The 23,703-nt window shown below is 37.9% G+C and overlaps 1 protein-coding gene across 1 annotated transcript in view; it reads left to right on the forward strand.

Moving 5' to 3' along the window:
- The window catches only part of IL1RAPL1 (interleukin 1 receptor accessory protein like 1), a 1,474,879-nt gene that overhangs the window by 15,899 nt on the left and 1,435,277 nt on the right, over positions 1 to 23,703 (forward strand). The window lies entirely within an intron of this gene.

Raw genomic sequence — 23,703 nt, forward strand, 5'->3', positions numbered from 1 at the left:
ACGTCTACCTTGTACGTCTACCTGCTTATCTGACATCATTCACTTATTTGACATTTGTCAGTTACTTTGTCCAAAACTGACTTCTCTTTTCCCCTACTCTACTCTGTGCTCCCAGCTCAGCTGATGTCAGTTTTATCAATCTATTTGTTCTGGCCCAAAATCTTGGAATCATTCATCATTCCTCTCCTTCTCTGACATACTACATCCAATGGGTCATCAAGCCCTACTGGTACTATCTTTACACATATCCAGAATTTAACCACTTCTCACCATGTCTACTACTATCACCTTTGTTGGAGCCTCCATCATCTCTTTCCTAAATTGCTTCAGTAACCTCCAAATTGGCTCTGTGTCTCTGCCATTGCCCTCTACAATCTTATCTCCATACAGCAACTACAGTTGTCCTTTGAAAATGAAATGCAGATCATGCAAAGCTTGCTAGTTTTACTCAGAGTCAAAGCAAAATACTTGTGATGGTCTAGAGACATGGACTACATTAATTCTTTGCCTTCATTTTCCCTACTCATCAAGATTTTTTCAACTCTCTTATTTCTATCTTCAACTGGATATTCTTTGAACATGACAGGTAAATTCTTGCCATGGGACCTTTGCACTGGCTGTTCTCTTCATCCGGAGCAATGTTCCCCAGAGGTCTCAAGGCTCACTTTCTCACCTCCATCATTTTTGGCTTTTACGTGTCATTTTGGCATTTATGTGTCATCTTCTCCATGAGACCTATCCTGATCACACCCTCTAAAATTGCAACACACCCACCTCCACACTCCTGATCTCCTTGTCACCTTTCAGTGTAATTTTTTGGGCATTTCCTAGCCTGTAACATATTTATAAGTTACTTCTTTATTATACTTATTGGTTATCAGCACAATTTTAGCTTCACAAGAGCAGAGATCCTCATTAATTTATTTTACTGTGGTGTCCCAAGTACCAAGAAGTGTAAATTTGGTGAAAATGTATAAAATGAAAAAATATTGTTATAAAATGGAGATAATAATCATCCATACCTAATGATACCATTGTGAAGATTTAAATAAGATGGTGCAGTTAAAGTATTTTATCCCAAGGCCTGGCCCATATTAGTGTCTCACAGCAGTTAACTCACATGATGTACTCTAAAAACCAAAAGTATTACAGCTTTTGAAACCTTTCTTCCAAATTGAAATTTTACTAATTGGCACCATGGGAAGAGGATGTCTGCTTTAGGAATGGACAAGCAGATCCTATTTTGTTAGGTTCATCTAGTAAAGGAAAAAGAAAGGATATACAAAAAAAAGAAAAAAAGAAAGAAAGGATATACAAAGAACATACAAATATTCGGCAATAGTCAGTAGCTCAGTATGTCACTAAATTCAAATGACACTGTTCTTTTTACTTTATACAAATTAAATTTCATATAATTTTAAAAGTTGGTGATAATTAAATATTCTCTAACATGGGAAATTTTTAAAAATACTGCAATGAAATGGTTTACAAGATTACTGAGAACTCAAGAGTTAAGGAGCTGACAAAAATGATATTCCCACCATACATTTTAATGACGAACCGATTCCTTTCTGTAGATTTCAATGACAATTTGAATTGTTGAACATATTAAAAGTTTTTGGTTCTTTCCCAAATTTCATAAATAGAAAAAATAATAATTGAAATGAGATACTCTTATGTGTATCACAAATGCAGGTTTTAGTGTGTGGGGATTCAATAGAAAATAAATACTTTATTTTTCTGTCTTTATTTGTGAAAACATTGAATAATAGTTATAACTGGAAGCCTTTGTAAGTCAAAACAAAAAGTATTATTTCCAGCTATTGAATGGATGTTCTTATTTTGTTTCTTTCCCAATCATCAGTTGCCTATTCTAATAAAATACATTCATTCTTCTATATTTCATTCATATAGCTTAGTCTTTTCCAGAGAATTTACAAATGTTTTACTGCCTGCCAAGCCTTGTGTAATTAAAGTAGATGACAGAATGTGCCCATAGTTTATTCTGTGGATTTCAGCCTATAGATGCAGAGATTTACATTAAGTCAGGGGTAAATGATACATTTGTATGTATTTCTTCTTCCACTAAAAATACTTTAAGGATGTTGGCTCTGCTATTCACTAAATAGGCAATTTGTGAATAAATCTATTGCCAGTTGTTCTTATTCTTTCATTCTTTTGGGTGTTCTTCATACAACTTCATTTCCTTTCTCCAAGCTTGATATGTTCAGATATTTATGTCCTCCTGCCAAAGTTCATTATTTTTCTTTGCACCAGAAAAAGGGTGAGAAATGGAAGAGTGAAGGGGAAAAGAAGAATGGCAAACTTCTATGGTCTGAATGCTAGTTTGATCTAAACATTGTAAGTTTTCTTCTAACTATTTTAGAAGAACCACTTTTCCTAGCATTTTTATTGCCACTCATGCCTACTTCACTTTGTTACTCCTCTGCTGGTTGTGGGTGGATGGAGTTTGACTATTTCAGAATAGTTACTGGTGGGTGGGTTCAAGAATCTCTAGTGGGTTGAGAAAAAAGCCATGTTTATATAGATAGTGATCCTTCTATTAAAATCCTGGGAGTGAGTAATATTTAATGGCTATGTTCACCACGCACATAGGGGAGTCCATCTGTACAGGATCCGACAGTATCTGAAGAGAATTCCATGGGGTCTTGGTATTCCTGTAAAGGCTTTGTGTGCAGGGGCTCTAATCTTCAAAGTTTGATTCTTTTACTTGGTAGACAAAGTGTCAAAGTGTCTCTCCTAAAGGCATGATTCCTATGCCTGGATCATAGGCCTGGATGCCTATGGGTCTCTACAAGTACAAGATGCTATGGCTCTGTCAAGACTTTGCTTTCCCACTGCAGCAGACCAAAGTACACAGCATTAGGGCCTTGTCTACATTGCTTTGACTCTAGATATAATACATTTATGTTGATTGACTTTATAGTATGGATAACTGTAGTAGTCCCATAATCTGCTTAGATGCCAAGTGAGTGCATTCTGTTTTTTGATTTGTAGTTCTTTTATATTTTGAAATTCAGAGCTGGTAGAGACCAGGGATGCTGTGTATACGTCAAAATCACCATTAACCTTAGCAAACACTTTCTGTGTGTCCAGGCTTTCAAAATATAGAAGATTTTTGCTGGTTGTTCTGGAAGGACCACTTAAGTGATATTTAGATTATAATAAATTCTAAGTAGGTATCATTATATTCTCATTTCTTGTCTTTTCTGTATCTGAGAAAATGTCTTACCTTAATCTTTACCACTTACCTCAATCTTCAGAGATTGAGTAGTCATTGCTTTTCATGACCCACTTCTTTGAAACAATACTACTATCAAAGCTTGGGGTTTGGGTAACTATAGTAATGAGTACAGCTGAATCATAACTTTTGTTAGCAGAGAGCCAGTAGTCAAATTACATATATTGTGTTGTAATTATCATTCAAAATCTCAACATACTAGGACAATTAAATGTCTAAATGATTTGAGACAGAGAGCCCATGTAAAAGAAACTTTTACTTTCATTTTATTGGCAAGTTTTAAGACCACAATTTAAAAAGCCCAAAATGGACATAATTTAGGATGTGCATTTTAATGAAGAAAGTAGAGAAAATGCTAAATGATTTTGGGGGAAAAAGATATTTATGTCTTTCATAACTTCTATAAGTGACACAACTTCTATAACTGCTGATATTTTTTTCCTGTTCCTTAAAGAATGAATGATGAACGGTACCAAAGTCAGATGGACATGAAGATGGGAATGTTTCAAATAAGTGACATATTTTAATTTGAGATTTTAAATCTAATATAACATGCAAACTGCGATACTCCTTAATGTAGAAAAGGGGAAAAATGTAGTGATTGAGTTTGGGGAAATTGTAAATTGGGCAGATCTAGCCAGCTGCAGTGACGAACAAGGCTTCCTTTATTATTGCTTCAAGAAAAGCTATTGAGTGGCTAGCACAAAGTAGCTGCTTGAATGCGGGAACATCCAATATCCCTTTGAGAGACGTATTTGATTATACGTTTTTCCTTTACCCTCTCGTTTCTTTCTAGCTCTCCAAGTTCCACAAAAAGTTCCCATGGTCACTGTTGTTGTTATCCGTGGTTTTGTTTTTTGACCCAGAGGTGTTACTACAGATAACTGTTATCTAAGTAAAATGATCTTATCAATCTTTAACTTTATACCTGATCCTGATGTTCCTTTGTTTAAAATCCTCCAATCCCTCCTTGATGCTTAGAGGATTAACTGTAAATGGGTTAGCCTGACAGGCATTTTTTCACTATCTAGTTGAAGAATTCTTTTTCAGCTTTATTTCCCAGCCTGGCCAAAATGACTTCTCAGCATGCATACTCTTTTATTTATTTATTTATTTTTTATTTTTTTGGGGGGAAGAATCTCATATGTTTATTTTTCAGTTTTCCAACCAGGCAGTATTTTTTTTTTTATTTCCAGCATAACAGTATTCATTATTTTTGCACCACACCCCGTGCTCCATGCAATCCGTGCCCTCCATAATATCCACCACCTGGTACCCCAACCTCCCACCCCCCGTCCCTTCAAAACCCTCAGATTGTTTTTCAGAGTCCATAGTCTCTCATGGTTCACCTCCCCTTCCAATTTCCCCCAACTCCTACTCTTTTACAGTGCTGAATACACACACACACACACACACACACACACACACACATTACCTCCACCCCTCCCCAACCACACACATGCATACTCCTCTCTAGTTAGTGTATGCTTCCCACTAATTTCTGACTAGAAAACTCTTACTCATCCTTCAGTATCCATCTCAGGTGTCTCCTCTGTTAAGCCTATTCAATTCTCTGGTAGAGTGTGCTATCCCAACACCACTCTCCATAATCCCCAATGAAAAGAATACACATTGGTGCTAAAGTACTTATCTTATTGTAATTAGTTTGTCTCTCTGTCCTGTCAGAACAGAAGCTTCTTAAAGACTAGATACATCTCTGAAAAACAGCCCAGCACGTAGGGCTTATCATAACAGATCACAGTGAATACTTGATTGATTGAATGAACAGATCTTTACTTGGGGTTTTTGCACAACCTACGGTTGAGGGTGCCAATTCAATGTGCAGAGCTGGAAGCTGTTTGCAACTCTTCCAGTCAGTTTTATGGTCTGCCAACACATCCTTGGTTGTTGTACACTCCTCACTGATAGCATTTTTTCCAACAGTACTTGGCTTGGTTAGAGTGTTCAAAATTGTTCTTTACTGTGCCTTTTTTTTTCCCACCCTGCTCGATTTCATTCTCTCAGTTTCTGTACAGCAGGCTGCTGGGACATCCTGTTGTTACCCATTCCCCTCCTCTGCCTTGCCCATCCAGGTAACTTTGTGACAAGAAAGACTAGGAGACTGGCCAGCTTCCAGCATCTTGTTGCTGGTGATCCTGTATTACAGTAGGCGTTTGAGTGGTGAACCTGGGCGTGCTGCCACAGCCAGCAGTGAAGGTGAATGCATTCCAGTGCCAATAAGGACTAAGGCCTGAAAGTAAATCCATGCAGAATTGACTTTGTCAGTGCTTTCTAGAAAAGGAGATTATACATGCAAAGTGCACTGGTAACAGTAGGCTTTATTTTGTTACTTGTAGTTCTAGGTGGGAGAATACCAGTGTTCTTCACCTTAATTGGTGTTTTAGCAAGAAGTTGATGTTAATGGAAAGTACTGTACCTTGTTGCATGTATTGCCTTGCTCTGCTCAGGGATGGAGAAGTGAATGATACATAGTTCTACAGGTCAATGCTTCCCCAAATTGAATTGCTTATGAGTCACCCAGGGGATTTTGATTCAGTAGATCTGGGAGAGAGCCAGGGTTCTGCATTCCTAACAAATTCCCAGGTGGTACCATGATGCCAGTATTGCCGCTCTGAGGGCCTCACACTGAGCCACAAGGTGGTAGAGGGAAGAGTCAGCTCCTCAAAAGCAACGCTGACCAGGGGCACTGGCTGGCCAGCTTCGAGTCAGGTGGAAGGCTGCCTTCAAGTCAGGTCATGATCTCAGGGTCCCTGGATCGAGCCCCACATCAGGCTCCCTGCTCAGGGGCGAGTCTGCTTCTCGCTCTCCCTCTGTGATCTTTCACACTCTCTTTCAAATAAATAAATAAAAATCTTAAAAAAGGATCTTGGCTAATGGTTGTGCCCTGTCTATATCAGTGCTTCAACAATGCCACAGGACCGCAAGAACATTCCCTAATACAATAAACCCATTCCATCACCACTTCACATTAGTGCAGATTGTTACTCATGGGGAAAACCTGCCTGAGTCAGTGGTGTCCCTCATACAGGGAGGGCTCTTAAAGTTCTTTGTGGAGAAGAGAAGATGTTGGCTACTCCTCTTCCCCGATCTTTGATCAGAATGATTTAGTACATTAAAAGAACAAATTGTTCTCTTAGGGTTTGACTATCTTACCTACAGAGGAACTGAAATTCAGTCGCCAAGAATTTAGGGAGTCCAGCAAATTGCCAGCAGGTCAGCTTTCCCCCCTAACTCATCAAGAGAGCAGTAGGAGGACTCTCATTTATCGACCTCCTGCCATATGTGGGCACCATGTCTTAGGTGGTGGAGATACAGAGGCATAAAGCATAGTCTCTTCCCTGAGAAAGTTGTTTACGATTTACTCCATTAAAAGATCACCTTTTTGACCTATATTTGTCTATAAAAATATGCATTTAATTACTGCTTATTAACCAAAATGTTGCTAGGACACTAACATAAAGAGAATATATCATGCTTTTAATAATATTTATTATATATTTATATATATTATAAATATATGTTATATATTTATAATATTAAATATTTATTATTTAATGATTACTAATGATTTAGTTAGTACTTGTGATTTGGTTAGTAGAGTTCTGAGTGAAAATCACATGCCACCTCCAGCCTATAAATCATAGTTTCCTAACTCTGCTTTAAAAACAAATGTAACCATGAGTTAGCTGCTGTTGTAGCACAAGGAGTACTCTTCTTGTTAAACCACAAAGGACATCCCAGAGTTTTAATTTTGTTTCTACGTGTAAAATTATATACTCTTTGGAGAGCTACTAAATTTGGCCACACAGCCATACTTCCCGGAGTAGAGGTGAGAGAGGGGAGCAGATAACTATAGACCATGAGATAGAATGCAGTAAACACCAGAGAAGTGAAACATAGATAATGTTGTGGTTGGTAACCAGCCCAGGGACAAAATCCAGGCCACCTCTGGTTTTTGTAAATACAGTTTTAGTGGAAACCGCTTCTGTTATCTGTGGTTGCTTTCAGCTTGCAGTCACAGAGTTGAGCAGGTGTTAACAGAAATTGTACAGCTTGCAGAACCTAAAATCTATCCCTGTAAGAAAAAGTTGGCTGACCCCTAGAGTCTAAGAAGTAGGCCCATTTCTTTTCTTTTTTTTTTTTTAATTACAAATTGGCATATAACATGGTGTAAGTTTAAGGTATATTGATATACATGGGGTCAGGGCCAGCCAGGGAGCAAAAGGAAACCCTCCAGCTGTGGTCCACCACTGCTATTCCCAGTCCTGGCTCTCTTCTGCACTTTGATGGACCTCATATACATCTTGTTCATATCCAAGTTTCATCTACCCTCTCCATAACCCTGCCTCAAAAACACCTGTACCTTGACCTTCCTTCAAAGATAGGGTAGGGGAGCATACACAACCACTGTGGGGTCTATCTTCAGGGAGCCAACGAGAAGAAGAGGCCCACAGGGCCTCTTGGGCAGGATGTTTTAAGTTTTAGAATACCATATATGGTCTGGAAAGCAGGAGATCAGGAATTTGGGTGTATGCGTTTCCTTGGGTCTCCTATATTCTTTGCCCCATGGGCACTGGCTTGGCAGGAACAGGGCCAGAGTAGATCCTCTAAAGTGAGGGATAGGGCAGAGACCTCTATTCCTGGGTCTAATGGTAATACCACTAAGAAGTCTCATATAAATTGGAAGCTAGACAAGGGAAATATTAGGGAAGACTTTTATTTAAGTGTGATACTGTGATTTTATAATAAGAAATGTATATGTGGTTTTCTTCCTTGTTTCTGGCATGGAGCTCCTAAAATATTGGAATTTCCGAAGTGTTGAGAGTGATAAAGTTATCTTTTGCTATGTTCATCAGGTGACTTTCCCAAGGTACCTAAAGATAGGGGCTGGTCACCAGGAGACCCAGACCTATAAGTAGAGGGTTAGAACTTTCAGTTCCCACCCCCAACCCACCTCCAGAAAGGGGAGTGAGGCTGGAGATTGAATCACTTGCCATTGGCCAATGCTTTAGTCAATCACAATTATGTAATGAAGCCTCCATAAATACCCAAAATGACAGGTTTTGGAGAGCTGTGGTGTTGTGGAGCAGATGGAGATTTGGGAAGAGGGATGCTCTTGGAGAGGGCAAGGAAGCTCTGCACCCTTTCCCCGTGCCATGTTCTATACATCTCTTCCATCCAGCTGTTCCGAAGTTAATCTTCTTTAATTTTTTAAAAGATTTTATTTATTTATATGACAGAGAGAGCATGAGCAGGGGAGGGGCAGAGGAAGAGGGAAAGGAACAAGCAGACCCCCTTTGGTGAGCAGGGAGCCCAACAGAGGGGACATGATCCCAAGACCCTGAGAGCATGACCTGAGCTGAAGTCAATCGCTTAATAGACTGAGCCACTCAGGCGCACCCTAAATTCTATCTTTTTATAGTAAACAGATGATCTAGTGAGTAAAATGTTTCTCTGAGCTCTGTGAGCTGCTCTAGTAAATTAAATGGCCCCAAAGAGGAAGATGTTGGAACCTCTGATTCTGAAAGTCTGAAGTGGGAGGAGGGACAGTCTTGTAAGACTGAGCCTTAAGCCTGTGGAATCTGATACTATCTCCAGGCAGAGTGTCAGAACTAAGTTGACTTGCAGGATACCCAGGGGATAATTGGTTCATGATATGTGGGAAATCCCCCTCCCTACACTGTAATTGGGTGTGCAGAATCCAAAGATTAGACCTTGATGGTTGTGAGAATTTTGTTGTGCACAGATGGGAAAAGAGGTATTCCAAGAAGAGAAAAACTTTGGAGCAAAGTCAGAAATGAAAAAGCTTTAAACACTGGTTGGGAGTGGCTAGCAAAGTTGGATATTTTTCCCTATGAAAATACATATTATCTCACAGCCATATCTTATGGTCAGTATAGACGTTATTCTCTTCAGTGAATGGGAAATTGAATCATGTATTAGTTAAAATCAGAAGCTGGAAGCCTGAATATTTGTTTCAGTGCCAATACTATTGTTGGAGAAGAAAAATGATCTTACACCCTTCAAGATTCTTTGGGCTGATCTAAGAATTAAATTAACATGAGACAGATTAACAGGAGAAAATAAAATTTAATAGCATCAGTACAGGAAATTCACCTAAACAGGAGATTCCAAACACAGTCAGGCAAAGCGAGGTCATCTAGAGCTAAGGAGAAGGGAGTAGGGGCCTATGACTTCAAAGGGAAGGAAAGCAGCTCACAAGAAGATGGAAAAGAGTGGGTGTTTGGTAAACAAATGTTTGCTGGGCCATATAGAAACAAAGAGACACAGAGAGGAATTTTAATAAACAGTCTTTGCCAAATTCCTCGCTGTCTACCACATTTAGTTCATATTATAATCCAGTTATCTATGGTAGTAGCTTCCTTCCTGGAGAAGGCCCTCCATCCAAGTCATTTAAGACAATTAGGAAGGAGGTCAAAATTTCTTCCCTAATCTTTTGCAAAAAGACGCTTTCTTTCCCTAGTCTTGCAAAATAATTTGCATGTTGATGTGGCACATCTTAAGATGACTTATTCTGAACCCCTACACTACCAACTACACCTGGGGCAAAGCTCTTAATATTTCTACCATCAGTTTGGAAGATCAGGGGCTGTTCTAGTCTAGATTCTTAAGTACACAGAGTATCACTGTCAGTAATAGGAATTTGTTGTATGCTTTAGGTGTGTTGGAGTAGAATTTGGGAGAGAATGGAAAGAAGAGCCAGCTTTCAGTAGAGAACTGGCATTCAGTCTAGAAAACGGCTCAAGTTGCTTTTAAGGTTAGACTTAAATAAAATGACATAGTTAATTAGTGTCTGAGCTGCAATTAGAAAATAATCCTCATGACTTTGGGCCCTGTGTTTCTTGTCCTCTATACTAAATTTGATAATCAGCAACATGGCACCAGTGGGAAATAGGGGATGTATTAGACCAGTGGTTTTCAAATCTTGGTGAAAACAAGAATCCCCTCATGAGCATTCTAAAATGTTGATTCCTTAGCCAAGTATGAGGGATTCAGATTCTGCAGGTCTGCGCAAGACCTGGGAACCTGCACTTAGGCATTCAGAAAGTACCAGTGGAAATTTGGATAAAGGTGGTCTTTGGACTCACTTAGAAAAGCAGTGGGTTAGAATCTACTGTACTTTCTTTGCTTTTGGAGAGCGGCTGTCTACTGAAGTGCCTTTAGTATGTTGAAGATCTGAGTTCTTGCTCCAGGGAAGATGACTGACTTGTGCTGACCCATCCACATTATCTTATCTGCCCAGTTCCAGCAAGGTCTATGGAGTACCCATATATGAGACTGGAGTTAGGGAGTCACCTCAGGCCAAGAAACAAAAGGCAGTTTTCTGACCTTCTCTGATTTTATCATTGCCATGCTCTAACTCGCTGAGCTAACCAGCCACAGTTCTATTGGAACTCACCATGGAGACAGATTAATTTTAACTCAGAGAACATGGGCTTTTCAACACAAGTTAAATATAGGCTGGCACAGAACATTACAGAAGCGTTAGGTCCTCAGAAATTTTTTTAGCTTCTAAACTTTGAGCAGCTACTAATGTATGCTTCTCATACTTTCTCTTGGTCATTTTCACCTTTTCTTCTTCCCATGATCACTGAAATAGAGAAGGCAGAACTTCACCAGCAGGAAATACAAAGGGCATTGGTAAGCAAGTTTCTCCTAAAAGATCACACTGAAAGTTAACGGAAAGAACAGGCTGTATGTGTGAGGTTCCAAGGTAGACCCTAAGCTTCTGTGCTTGTTGTTTGTGTTTTCTTGTATGAAGATATTTACCTTAAAGAAATATCAGATATATTTTGAAATAAATTTTCACAAAATAAATGCTCTGAAATTTGACCAAATGGAAAAATTTGGAGGGAAACATACTGCACAGTTCCATCTGTAATAGTTTTTATTTTTCCTGGAACTAAAGAGAGTACACATACATACACAGAACTCCCACTTTTAGCAGATATTTCATTAAGCTTCTACTCAATGTAAATGTTGATGAGACTTTTCAAACAGAAATTGCAATGATACCTTATTGTCTTTCATTATAAGACTACAGTTGGCATTAGTAACATTTGGTGCTTCTGATTAGAATGTGGATTTTTTTAAAGTTAATGATTTTCAATGGTGAAATTGTGTCCCGTGTAAGTAATCCAGTAATATTATTGGATTCTCCAGTAATATTGGGAAATAGAAGATGAAATGTAAGGCTGGCGATAATGAACTTTGTATGACCCATATGGCAAAATGCATTAATGTTTCAAAAATAGTGAGAAGTTATCAGTAATAAATTACAAATACTTATAAATCTGAGGTAAGAAATTTTTAATGTTTGGAATATTGACCTCCGTAAGCTATTTTATGACACTGGTTATAGTTAAAGGTGAAGACCCTGGAGACCATTGTTTGAGATCTCATTCCAACCCTGAACTTGGGCACCTTACATAAACTCTGTTTTTTTCACCTAAAAATGAGTGAAACTACTCATAGGGTTGATACCAGGGTTAAAAGAGATCATTTACATAAAGGGCTTAATACAGTGCAGTAAATAGCAAATGGGGAGTAAATGGTAGATATTAGCAATACTTAACCATACTTTCATATTTTTTTTCTAAAAACCAGTGTTTAATAGATATAATCCTTTAACTGAAATATCGTATCATCTCCATTGTGCATATAAATATATGTATTAATTTGCTAGAGTCAATTAATAAAAAATAAGTATAACTTCGTTTTTGAAACCTCCCTATAAATAATAAACATGCTTCCAAGTTCTCAACAGAATGATAAAAGCTATCAGCAGGACCTTGCCCTGCTGACTTTCCCTCTGAAGTCAGCAGCTCAGCCAGCCTTTCAAAGGCCATGGCTTGAAGGTCAGACCCTGTATGTATAGGGGTGATCTCCAGATTTAACTCTTAAATGCAAGCCACTCAGATTTGTAGCTGCATCCATCTCTGTGAGATATGAGACATCTTCTACATTTGGAATATTGACAATATGAGAAAGGTAGTAATCACACCCTGTAATCATACTTAGATCTGCTAAATTAAAGACAGAAAGCAAGGTCCCACAAACATTACCTCTTAGTGATAGAAATCTGACTGCTAGGCCCCAGCCAGGTCCCTTCTTTCAACAACCATCAAGATGGATTATGCTTCAAATATTTCAAATACAAAAATTCATAGGCATAGTAATGATGGCAAGATTTCTGTTTAAAGTCATATTTATCAGTGATCCTTTACTGATTTAAATCTTCATTGAAATGCAACTATTGAGTGCATTTCATTCTCCAGTTGTTTGTTTTTACTATTTGCGAAAGGAGCATCCCTAGGGAATTTACCAGATTCACATATGGAGCTTGAGATGGTTGATATTCATGTCATATACAGATATCTATGGACTCTTGAACAGATTCCATTTAGGTTCTCCTGATGTCTCTTAGCCCTATCATTTTTTTCATAAAATGAAATTAGAAGGTTCTGAAAAGGTAGACTTCTCACAAGCTCTATTGGTTATCACCTCCATTTTTTTGGGGGGGGGTAGGATGATGATTTGTTCTTAGTTCTTTGAAGCAACCTGACTGATTTGTTATTTCCTAGAATTTACATTAAAAAATCTCCATGGTTTTCTATTTGTAGTAAAAGCATTTTTCTCTTTGTAGTTGAGCATTTTTCATGTCTTTACTCCTTTTTCACTTTAGAAAAATATCTAACTTAAATTGGAATGAATTTCAATGTAAAGTAGTTGAAGCCATTGTAGTTTAAAAAAGAGATACCTATAAATCACATTGGAAGGTAATTGATGAGAATGCATAGAGCTAAGGAATATAGAACTGCATTGATCATAGGGAAGTGCTCATGAACTGTAAAACTTTACAATTTTCTTTCTTTTCATCACTTGAAATTTGCATTGCTTTCCTCCCAGGGGATTTAAAGAGATGCTTCAGAGATCTTTAAAACTTTCAATAATGGTTCAAATACCTGGGGAGTTAAAAACAAAAGCCGAGAGTAATAATGTTGGAGGAGGAGGCAGTGGAAAGGAACAGAGAATAGGAACAAAAGGAAAAACAAAGGTGACTGGACAAAAAGGTAACATCCTCAGGTGCTTTAGTGGCTGATTCATCTGTAGTCTGCTTTTGTAAAATCTTATGTGGATTTGGAAGTAAGCCCCATAATACCACTTCCCACCTTCATTCCATCCGAACACTAATCATACACTCATTTTGGACAAGAGGCTATCAGTACCAAATCCCTACTATTCATCATACTGTTCTTTGTTGTTACTTTCTGTATTCTATTGAATAAATAAATATATGATAATTCTGTTAATATTCTTATTCTTGAAATATTTCAGCTCTGCCACATAATATCAATATGTCCTTATCTTTAAAATGAGGATAAAGAAGTACTTATATCAAAAGCTTGCTTTAGGAATTAAAAGAGTTGGTTGATGTCTGGCGGGTTCAGTTGGTAGAGCATGTTGTGAGTTTGAGCCCCATGCTGGGTGTAGAGATTACTTAAAAATTAAAAAAGAACTTTAAAAAAGGAATTAAAATATTTGGCTCAAATAAAGGCCCTTCAGCAGAGGCTAGATCATAGAAACTGCTTGATGAATATTGTTGAGGGAGCTCTTTCAAGAGCATCACTAATTTTTAAGCTGTAGAGGCTTTCACTGTGAAATTGAACTTAGGAAATAGAAATGACAATAGGCAGGACCTTTTCTCTGCTTTATCTAGAACAGTTATAGAACTGAACTAATATTTTGAAATTTCATATGTTAAAAGATTCAAGCAATTTGCATGGGAAAGTGGCATAGATAAATTACCTTTATGTTCTACTCCTGAAATTTTGCAAAGCATTTTAACAGAATTCTCAAAATGAGAAGGCCCGTTAGACCCATGTTTACCAATTCTCAATACACATCACTGTATTGCTAGCATTTTTTATCCCATTCAACCATCCAGTCCACTTAGGAAGCTACTTAAGATATGTTCTATTACAAAATGGTTTGTGTCACCCGCCCATATCTTTGACATCTACCTTTTTCTGGAACCTACAGAGATAGGTGAGCACTCTATGCCAGTACTCCAAGAACAGATATCTTTGTTTTTTCCACACCTGTCTCTTCTAGTATATGATTCTCCTATCTCTTTGAGACATTTCAATTGTTTAGTTTCTATGAACATGATTTTATCAGGTCTTTGCTTTATGCTTTAGACTTGAAAGGAAACTTCTTTGGGGTTAGTTGCATCTTGTTCAAGGTGTGAAACATAGAACTATCTGATTTTTCAATGCTACTCTGATACACAATGATTCTAAATTGAAGTAAGAGAGTACTGTTACCTCCAGACTTTATCTTGAATAGTAAAAGAATAAGGATTGGATATTTGGGGTAGGTTAATATATATACTACATGAATTATTAAAATTATGCTTTTTAATGTATTATAGTACAATTATATATTTTAACAAAAAAAGCTCTTAGGAGAGTCAAGTCAAGTGTAGGGAACTTATCTTTATAACAGTTAGCATTATACAGTACTCCAATGTGACTTCAGTTTAATGACACTTTCTGGTGATCTGGGTTAACAAAAGTTACTCTAATTGGATTAGGCTAAATGAATATTTGATCAAGAGCAAATTTCATTTTAGGCAAAATAACCAAGAAACTAAGTTGTAGAAATATTTTATAAGGCCTTTGTATTTCTTATTTTGAGATGATAATGTTAATTAACCTTTCAATTGATTATTAATAGAGTATATTGAAGTCAGCTTCCAATGAAGTCCATGAAAGGTTATGTGGATAGACTACAATGTGGGGAGAGCTCCTGTGTTTCTGAAGATAGTCTGAGATTATACTGTGGGTGGTAAAGGGGAGGGTACTTACAGTGTGTAGAGTCATGGACTCAGCAAGAATGTAACCCTGCTGGCTGCACCTTCTTTTCCCCACAGGGAATCCCAGCAGAGCAAGAAGGGGTGAAGTGGCTGAGAAGGGCCAGTGCCAGTGGTATGTGACTCCAGGATCTACTGAAAGAAGTTTGCAGGTCCATTTGTAGATCTTGCTCTACACATCAGAGACTCAATAGTTAATTTTACTCACTAAGATAAAGGTTTTATTTATCTGATTTTAACAAATGCAATAAAATTATTTAAATTAATCTTTACCATATGGCTCTCTTATCCTTTATATCAGTTCATACATTTTTAAATCTATAAAACTGATGGTGGTAAATAGAGAACATGATGTAAAATGTCAATTCTTACCTCCTTTCAACAGGTTAGAGTAGAAGATGGTTTTGTTTAACTGAGTTGTGTGACATAAATACCAATAGCTGAGCCTGGCCTATAATATTTATGGAATAACTCTGTAAAGCTTTGCTTCTCTTCATAAGATTTATGCATAATTTACAGAAAGGACTATCATGTTGAGCTAAATGAGGTTTAATATTCTTGAAGTGTTTTTATGCTGTGGTTACCTGACTCTTTGAATTAACTTGCATTTGTTTAACACTGTCCATGTGTCTTTTTCCCAGTTTTGTTGATAATATAGTCTAGTCCCACACTTACATACCAATGTATTTTTTAAAATAAGATTAGGTCTATTTTTTAAAGATTTTATTTATTTATTTATTTTGCCAGAGAGAAAGAGAGCACAGATAGGCAGAGTGGCAGGCAGAGGGAGAGGGAGAAACAGACTCCCTGCTGAGCAGAAAGCCTGATGTGGGACTCAATCCAAGGACCCTGGGATCATGACCTGAGCTGAAGGCAGGTGCTTAACCAACTGAGTCACCCAGGCACTCCTAGAAGATTAGTTCTATGAAATATTCTTAGGGAAAAAGAAAAAGTTTCTTTTATCAAATAAGTTTGGAAAATGCTAAACTCTGTATCTTCTTCTTGGATATTCATAATGGATGGAAGCATAATTAAAGGCTCTGAGAAGTCCTGCAGGTAAAAACCACCAAAGAGGGTTTAACCCAGTGTTTCCTGGATGTTTTGGACCAGGGGACTATGCTTTTTCTATAATGTCTTATTATATCCTGTGGTATTTTGAGCAATGCCAGTTTGGACATCTAAATCACATAGACTTAATTTTGTCTGTGTATTTTTACTGAAATGAACCTAAGAACATAAAGTAAGGTTTGAAAAAAAAAAACTGCATTTCTGTTTTCTTAAATAGAGTTCATTCCATCTTACCGTCTCACTTGGGAAAACCTCTTGTCCACCGTTACAGTCATCAGACAATCTTCTTCTCTGGAGTCCTGGTTTCTTATGAAGGAATAGGCCCACATCTCTGGTTTTCCAGACTTTGTGCCTCATTTCAAGTCCATCACCTAAAGGTCAATCTCTTTCTCCTCTGAGGGGATGATGAGAAGGAATCTGGACACAATGGGCTCTGAGGGCCTCAAGCCTATTAAAATTCTTACTTTCTAAGCTACTCTGACTCTTCCCTCAAACCTTCACTCTATTGTTTTCTTTCTTTTACCTTACACTCTGATTACCCTACCAAACCTTACCAATATCTTATCTTACCAAACCTTCATTCTGATCGTTCATGTAACTCAAAAGCTTAATTCACTCCTTTTTGTGTGTTTAAAGAGGGCTTATTCCTCTAGAGTTCCAGGTAGGTGAGAGCACAGATTTCTATTCCCCATTTCCAATTTAACAGAGGGAAAGAAAAACATACATCAAGTTTCTATATTAAAAGAGTCTGAAAATATTTAGACCCTTATGTAATTGAAAAGGCATCACTTTCATTTATCTTTGGCTTTTACATGATTATATTCTGGCCCTTGCCTCTCTCTTTCATGTCATAGCACTCTCCACCATGCCCAGTAAACTGCAGATAGAGAGGCCTTGGATTCAGTTTCTGCCTTTGGGTGTTTGCCCTTGCAAACCTATAAGTTTTGTGTGTGTGTTTTTAGTGAATGTTACTTGGGGGGTAAAATGCTATTGTGTAGTGAAGTGAATTGATTCTAGTCACAGTTGTTTTCTGTGAATTAAATCACCAACAAAATTCAATCACTATCCAAAGACTTTTGAAGGATAAAATTTCTTCTGTGGTTGAATATCAAATTGAGAGTGCTAGTAGACATTTTTTTTTCACATTTAACTTTTGGCTCTGACTCTGGGTATCTTAAAGAATAATTAAGTCATATTTTGAAAAGCCTGTCACTTTAATATATGAAGATTTCATATACCAACAAGTGAATATCTAGTGTGTAATGGGCTTATAACTTAAGAGTGGGAATTAAAAACTTATGTGTAGGAAAAAAATGAGCTATAAAATGGTTAGACTTCTCATTCCATGAAAAAACAGACAGACTAGTCAAATTATCAGCTTTAATTCCTTTCTTATTTCAGAAACAAACACATCTCTAACTTCATTGGGATGGAGATATATATCTCTATCTATCTGCCTATGAAACATCTTTGCTTTTGGGTTGTGACCCTTATGCTAAACTTATCCCCTGGGTTTCCTTATATGGGTCATGCCATAAAAAGATCCATTTCAGGGCTAGTAGGGTTAGAATCTCTGAGAGAGCCATTATACTGCCTATGCATCCTTTGTCCTTGTCAAATTATGATGTTTTCATTCATTCTCCTTGTAAAGATCAAAGAGAGAACTGTTAAGTATGGCTAAAGTTACAGATTGTGTTGTACCAGCTACCAAACTCAAGGAATTTATCACAAGGGTACCCTCTAATGGCCTGGTGCTAGGTCAAAGCTGTTTTCAGTAAATCAATTGATGCTACTCAGCGTGTCCCCTTGCAGCAAGACAGACTGCATCATGCAGGAGACTTCGAGAAGGCTAAGACCTTGAACAGTAGTGATATTTAAAGTGTGGCTTTATCCCCTGCATACATTGCACTCTTGTTAGAAATGAGAATGGAAGAGAAACAGAAGTTTGGATTATTGGTTAAGGAATGGCTTTTTACTCTTTCCTCCATACTTTTTTTAATCTCAAAATGTGGAGAGTCTGGCTCTGGGGTATTGTGCCCCTGTGTGTAAATGACACAGCAGAACAATAATTGCATGGTTCCGTGTTCAAAGTCCAGAATGTGTATCTATTTCTTTGCCATGGATCATTTAACAGGTGCTGGAATGACTTTGCATATCCTTTAAGTTAACAAGCAGTACCAAAAAGAAAAAAAAAAAAAAACCTTTGTGGCTACATTTAGAAATTCTTTAGTGTCAACTAGCACTGGGGACATTTGGTACTTCTTTCATTTCTTGCTGTGATGTCCTGTTACCATAAAGACACAGCCTTAACCTTTCCCTTCAGCTGTGTGAGGGGAAAAAAAAAATCATTTGAGCATCTCATATATTTTAGGAAGAGTTTAAATAATAGGGTCAATTTTTTTTTTCAAATTTGTACATGCCACTTGCTCCTCATCCATGCTTTTCTCTAGCCTCAATTTTGTTCTCCTTTAGTATTTGTCAGTTACTTGTGAATATTTGCAGTAGAATTAAAGAAAGCGGTTCTCTTACTTCTTTTTCCCATTACCACAACTGAGACAAATAGAAAAAAGTCACTTGAAACCATATATGGTATTGCATGTTTAATTTCCACTCTTTTCAACTTAACCGTCTATCAAACATTTCCAAAATTTATATCTCCTTATTTCCTGCACCATTACATTTCTTGAAAACCCACTGTATTTTTACACAAAACTTCCTTAGACAAACTGTGGCTGAGTCTTACTGGCCCTCACTCCTCTCCTTTCTACTACCCTCAACTACACCTCTCTCTCTCTCTCTCTCTCTCACACTCTCTCTCTCTCTCTCTCTCTCTCACACACACACACACACACACACACACACACATATTAAGGCCATTTCACCTTCTGCCCCGACTTGTTATACCCTTTCTTCCTATAGTCTGTTTTCTTCCCACTGTGAGACTTACCCCATCTTATGGAACCCTTTCTTGGTACTCAAATCAAACCTCAAATCTTTCATCATCAACTCCATGAAACTTTTATCTATTTGCCCTTAAGTAATCTCTCCCTTATCTGAACTCTGAATTTATCGTCTGTAACCTAGTACAGAGTACCGGCCTATATGCTTGCGTTTAGTCTTTGTCTAGTTGCCGTGTTATGTTTCGATCTTCCCCTCATTTTCTTACACTTCTTTTTGTAGTTCCCAAAGAATCTAAGCCAACGGTCTGCATTTAGTTTTTAATTACTAACTAACAGTAGTTAAAGATCGATTCCAGCAGACTTGCCACCATTTCTTTAGAATACAGATGTCACCGTGAATGAAGTGCGGTTCCTCATCATGGCTGTGGAACATCGCGTAGTACTTCAGCCGGCACATAAATAAATGCCCTGCTATGGTCTGGGATCACTGGGAAGGCCTACTTGCAGGTGAGCAAGAAGCAGAGTCTCTACAAGTTAACTTATTACTTGAATATCTCTGAGGATATTAATGATGAAAAGGAGTGGCCAGAGGAAAGACTTTTCCCTTCTCAATTGCAGCACTGTGACTAAGTGACTTCTGGTAGATCAAATAGACTATTTTGGGGATTCCTGCTCACCCATCTCCTCTGTGTTTTCAGAGCTGCTGTAGAGCTGTTAGAACAGTGAACTGATGCTTTTTGACTTGCCAAACAGTGGGAGCTTTCTATTTAAATAGTTATCCCTTAGAAGAGCTATATTAGGGAGCTCAAAGGAAAGGATTTAAGGGCCCACACAGAGTAGAGAGGCAGCAGATCAGCCACCTACTGGGCCCTTGTTCCTTCGAATGCTTCAAACTACGTATTTGTAAGGCTGATGGCCTCTTGCTCACTGAACTGTATGCTCCTCACCTGCCTTTTTGTGTTTAGCAAACACATGGGAAGGGCAGCTCTTCACTGCCTTCTAACTTGTTTCTCCTTGTTCTAGATAAACAACACCACACAGCCTAGTGGGCAGAAATCCAGGCGTAGTGCTGGCATCTAGGGGATGTGATCGTAGGAAAAGATCCTTTGGGGGCAGGGAGATCAAATATCTAGATTTTAGCATGTGGTCATTTCCCACATGATAAATATTAAAAATGCCAATAGACTAAGAAACCAAAGGAAGTAATCAGAATGTCTGTTTTTTCACCAAGAATCTATATAGAGGTTTTCTATACCTTTATTAAGAGGATTCATTCACATTCTAATTAGTCAAACTACCAAGTTAATCATTTTGCTAATAAGGGAATCAACTCTACCAGGTGAAGAAATTGGGATCATTTCTCACACTTCTAAGCATATAAGAACTTTATTACATCCAGAAAATTATTTATGCTTTACCATTGTTGTTATAATTTTTGTTCTTGTGACTATACCATGGAAAACAGACCTATACCAAAGAAGACACAGAAAAAAGGAGTTATAGGGAGGAGACTCACCACCCTGCCGGGAAAAGGTCTCTTTCTAAATCTCACTGAAACCTGGCATTCAGAAGTAGGCCAGAAAATAGGCCTACCTATTCACTCAGACATCTCTTTTTGTATTATCATTAAACATCTCCTAGGAGGCAGCAAGTTCTATTGTGGGCCGACAGATTATTCCACTCCATTTTGTTTCTTTTTTGTCAGATGTATACTCTTAGGATCTGTTTTATACACAAAGAAAAGACAGAAAAATAAGAAAAAAATCTCAACATTCATATTTAAGGAACATTGTATGTTGTTGAATCTTCTCCCACTTCCTTTTTTTTTTTAAGGGAATGAAACAGACATACAGCTAAAGCCTTCCTTTTCAACCCCTCTCTTTGCCACTTGATCTCTTATATACTTTTTACATATAGGGTTTATAATCCTTTCAGAAGCTACTTTATTCCTTGACTCCAGGACCATCTCCTGATTTCCTTAAGTAGTCTGCAAAGGAACAGTTTAGAGTAGTACTAACCAAAACAGGTGTCAAACTTCAGTCCCCTCCCCGCCCAGTCTGGTCTCACTGGTATCCAAATACCATCCCCCTTGGGAAGGACACCTCAGGTTGCCTGTTTGGAAGGCCAGTGGTTTGTAGCCCAACAGCTTTGAAGTGTGGAGGAGCCATTTAGGTACTACCTGAAACCATACACAGCTGTCCCTCAACTGCCCTGATCAGTCATGATCATTTTGCACTATACCTGTTTTTGTTTTTGCTTAGCACTTGGCCGTCAACACCTTGATTTAAAAGGAAGTGAGATACATTAAACACAGGTTTAATATCACACTTCAGAGTATCCCTACTTTGTAATGGGTGCTTATATTCTCCCACTCCCTAGGATACATCATGTTCTCTTAGGTTTGTGTCCTCCCAAACCAAAACATAGAGCAAAGGTGAAGAAGGCAGTTGGCAGCTTTGTGGTTTGGGTATCGAATTGTTCCCACATCAAAAGATTTATGAACACATTTTAAACAGCGAGTTGAAAAAGCAGGTAGGGAGGGTGAGGAAAATGTTAAAGAAGATGGCCTTGACTGTTCAATCTAGTTTTAAAGGTAAAAAAGTTTAACTCAGGTAGGTTTAAGGCTTCTACTCTTAAGTGATGAAAACCTGGATTTTAAAGGACAAAGTGAGAGGGTAAGGAGTGAATCCAAGATGGCAGGTTTACCCAGGTTTCTTTTGCTGCTCACTAACACAGCTTTTCTAAGGGATAGAAATTTAAATAGAAAGCTCTCACTGCTAGGGAAGCAAAAACATTAAGACATTGCTTTAACAGCTTCACAGAATCTGCTGTTTCATCCTGAATAGAGTGCTAAAAAATGAGCAGTTATCTCTGGGGTGGAAGTGGGACCCACAGTCAACACCTATGCTCAAGTCTGTGCTTTTTACACTTTTAGTTTCCATTTTCCTTAATCAATATTTACCAGGTGATAGTCACAGCTTCCATGGCTTCTGTTTTCTAATGATCTTTCTGTACTTCTGGTACTTCAGAGGTTCAATCACTTCATTGCCTATGAAAATTTCTGTGCTAACTCCTTTTTCTTTTACAAATAGCTACATCAGTTGTACCTGATTTCTGGGATCAGTTGCACATTGGAAAATGGGGATTTGTCATTGAATTTCAGCACTTAAAAAAGAACCCTCCAGCACTCCCTTATCTGTATCATTGATTGTATCATTTTCTTTTGTTGCCTCTGTTAAGTGACACTTTTTCAGACAACTGTCATTTATACGTTATCTTGTGCTGTGTAACAAACCACCACAAATGTAGTGGAAAAAACAATGAGCTCACAGTCTGGCCAGTTCTGGTTTGAGCTAATCTAAACTGATCTCTATGGGGCTTGAGCATGTTTCATGGTCGGTTACAGGTGGCTTTGGGGCTGGCTTATCTAGGATGGTTTCACTCACATGTCTGGGAGTTGGCTGGCTATCAGGTGGGTCATGTGACTATCAATATCTAGCCGGTTAGCCTGGGCTTATCTTTCCCATAGTCACAAAGTTCTGAGAAAGATCAGAAATGAACATGCAAGTTCTCTTGAGTGCCAGAACTGGCATATTGGGGCTTCCATTGCTATGTATGGGTCAAAATGTTAAAAGGCAAGTCCAGATTCAAGGGGAGGAGAAATGGACACTGTCTCTTTAGGGAGAGGAATAGCAAAATCACATTGCAAGGGGTATGGATATAGGAAGGGGCCAAGAATTATGTCCCCCGCCCCCTCCACTGCATGTACGTAGCTTTTCCCATGAGGTAGCTGTCTCAAGTAATTTTCTTTCTTGGAGCAGCTGTTTTGATGTACAGACAATAATGATCCATCATACTTATGAAGAAAATTACACCACAGGAAGGATTATTTAGGCATCATAGGTGTTTGCAAGAATGAGAAACACCGAAGCCTTCAGCAGATGAACCCATTCAGTTCTTAAATGAAGCGTTCTTAACCTTCCAAGAATCAACTAAAGTTCGGTTTTCATCAGATTAAAGCCATGCCAAGTCAGATGTATGAAATTACATGAAGAATGTGATGCATTTGCTTATTCTCTATCACACATGGACAGAATCAATACCTTAATGTGGAGTAAAGATCATGTAAAGCCTTCTGAATTCAGTGCTACACAAACAGATCTCTAGTTGATAGGTTTTTTGTTGTTGTTGTTTTTGTTTGTTTGTTTTTTTATAAACTTGAAGTTGATCTTTAGCTTTGTATTATCTGGTCAAAGAAATCCTTAAACCTTTAACCTTTCCTTTTTATTCTTATTCTCTAAGTCATTAAGATGTTTAGAGGTTATTGCTAGTCAATTCCCTTTCTGGTCCCATTTCATCACCGGAAGAAGACCAGCAAATAAATGTGAATATTAAATAGCATTCATTCTTGTTTTGCAAAATCAAAATGCTTCACATGAGATTACTAAATATGAAGCACATTATCTTTGAGAGTTTATCTTTCAGAAGACAAATTTAGGGAGCAAATACCATGAGCAGGTTTATTACACCCTGCATGGCACACTGTGTGGGAGAGT

This window comes from Mustela erminea, chromosome X (genome assembly GCF_009829155.1).
Source record: "Mustela erminea isolate mMusErm1 chromosome X, mMusErm1.Pri, whole genome shotgun sequence".
Taxonomy (NCBI): Eukaryota; Metazoa; Chordata; class Mammalia; order Carnivora; family Mustelidae; genus Mustela; species Mustela erminea.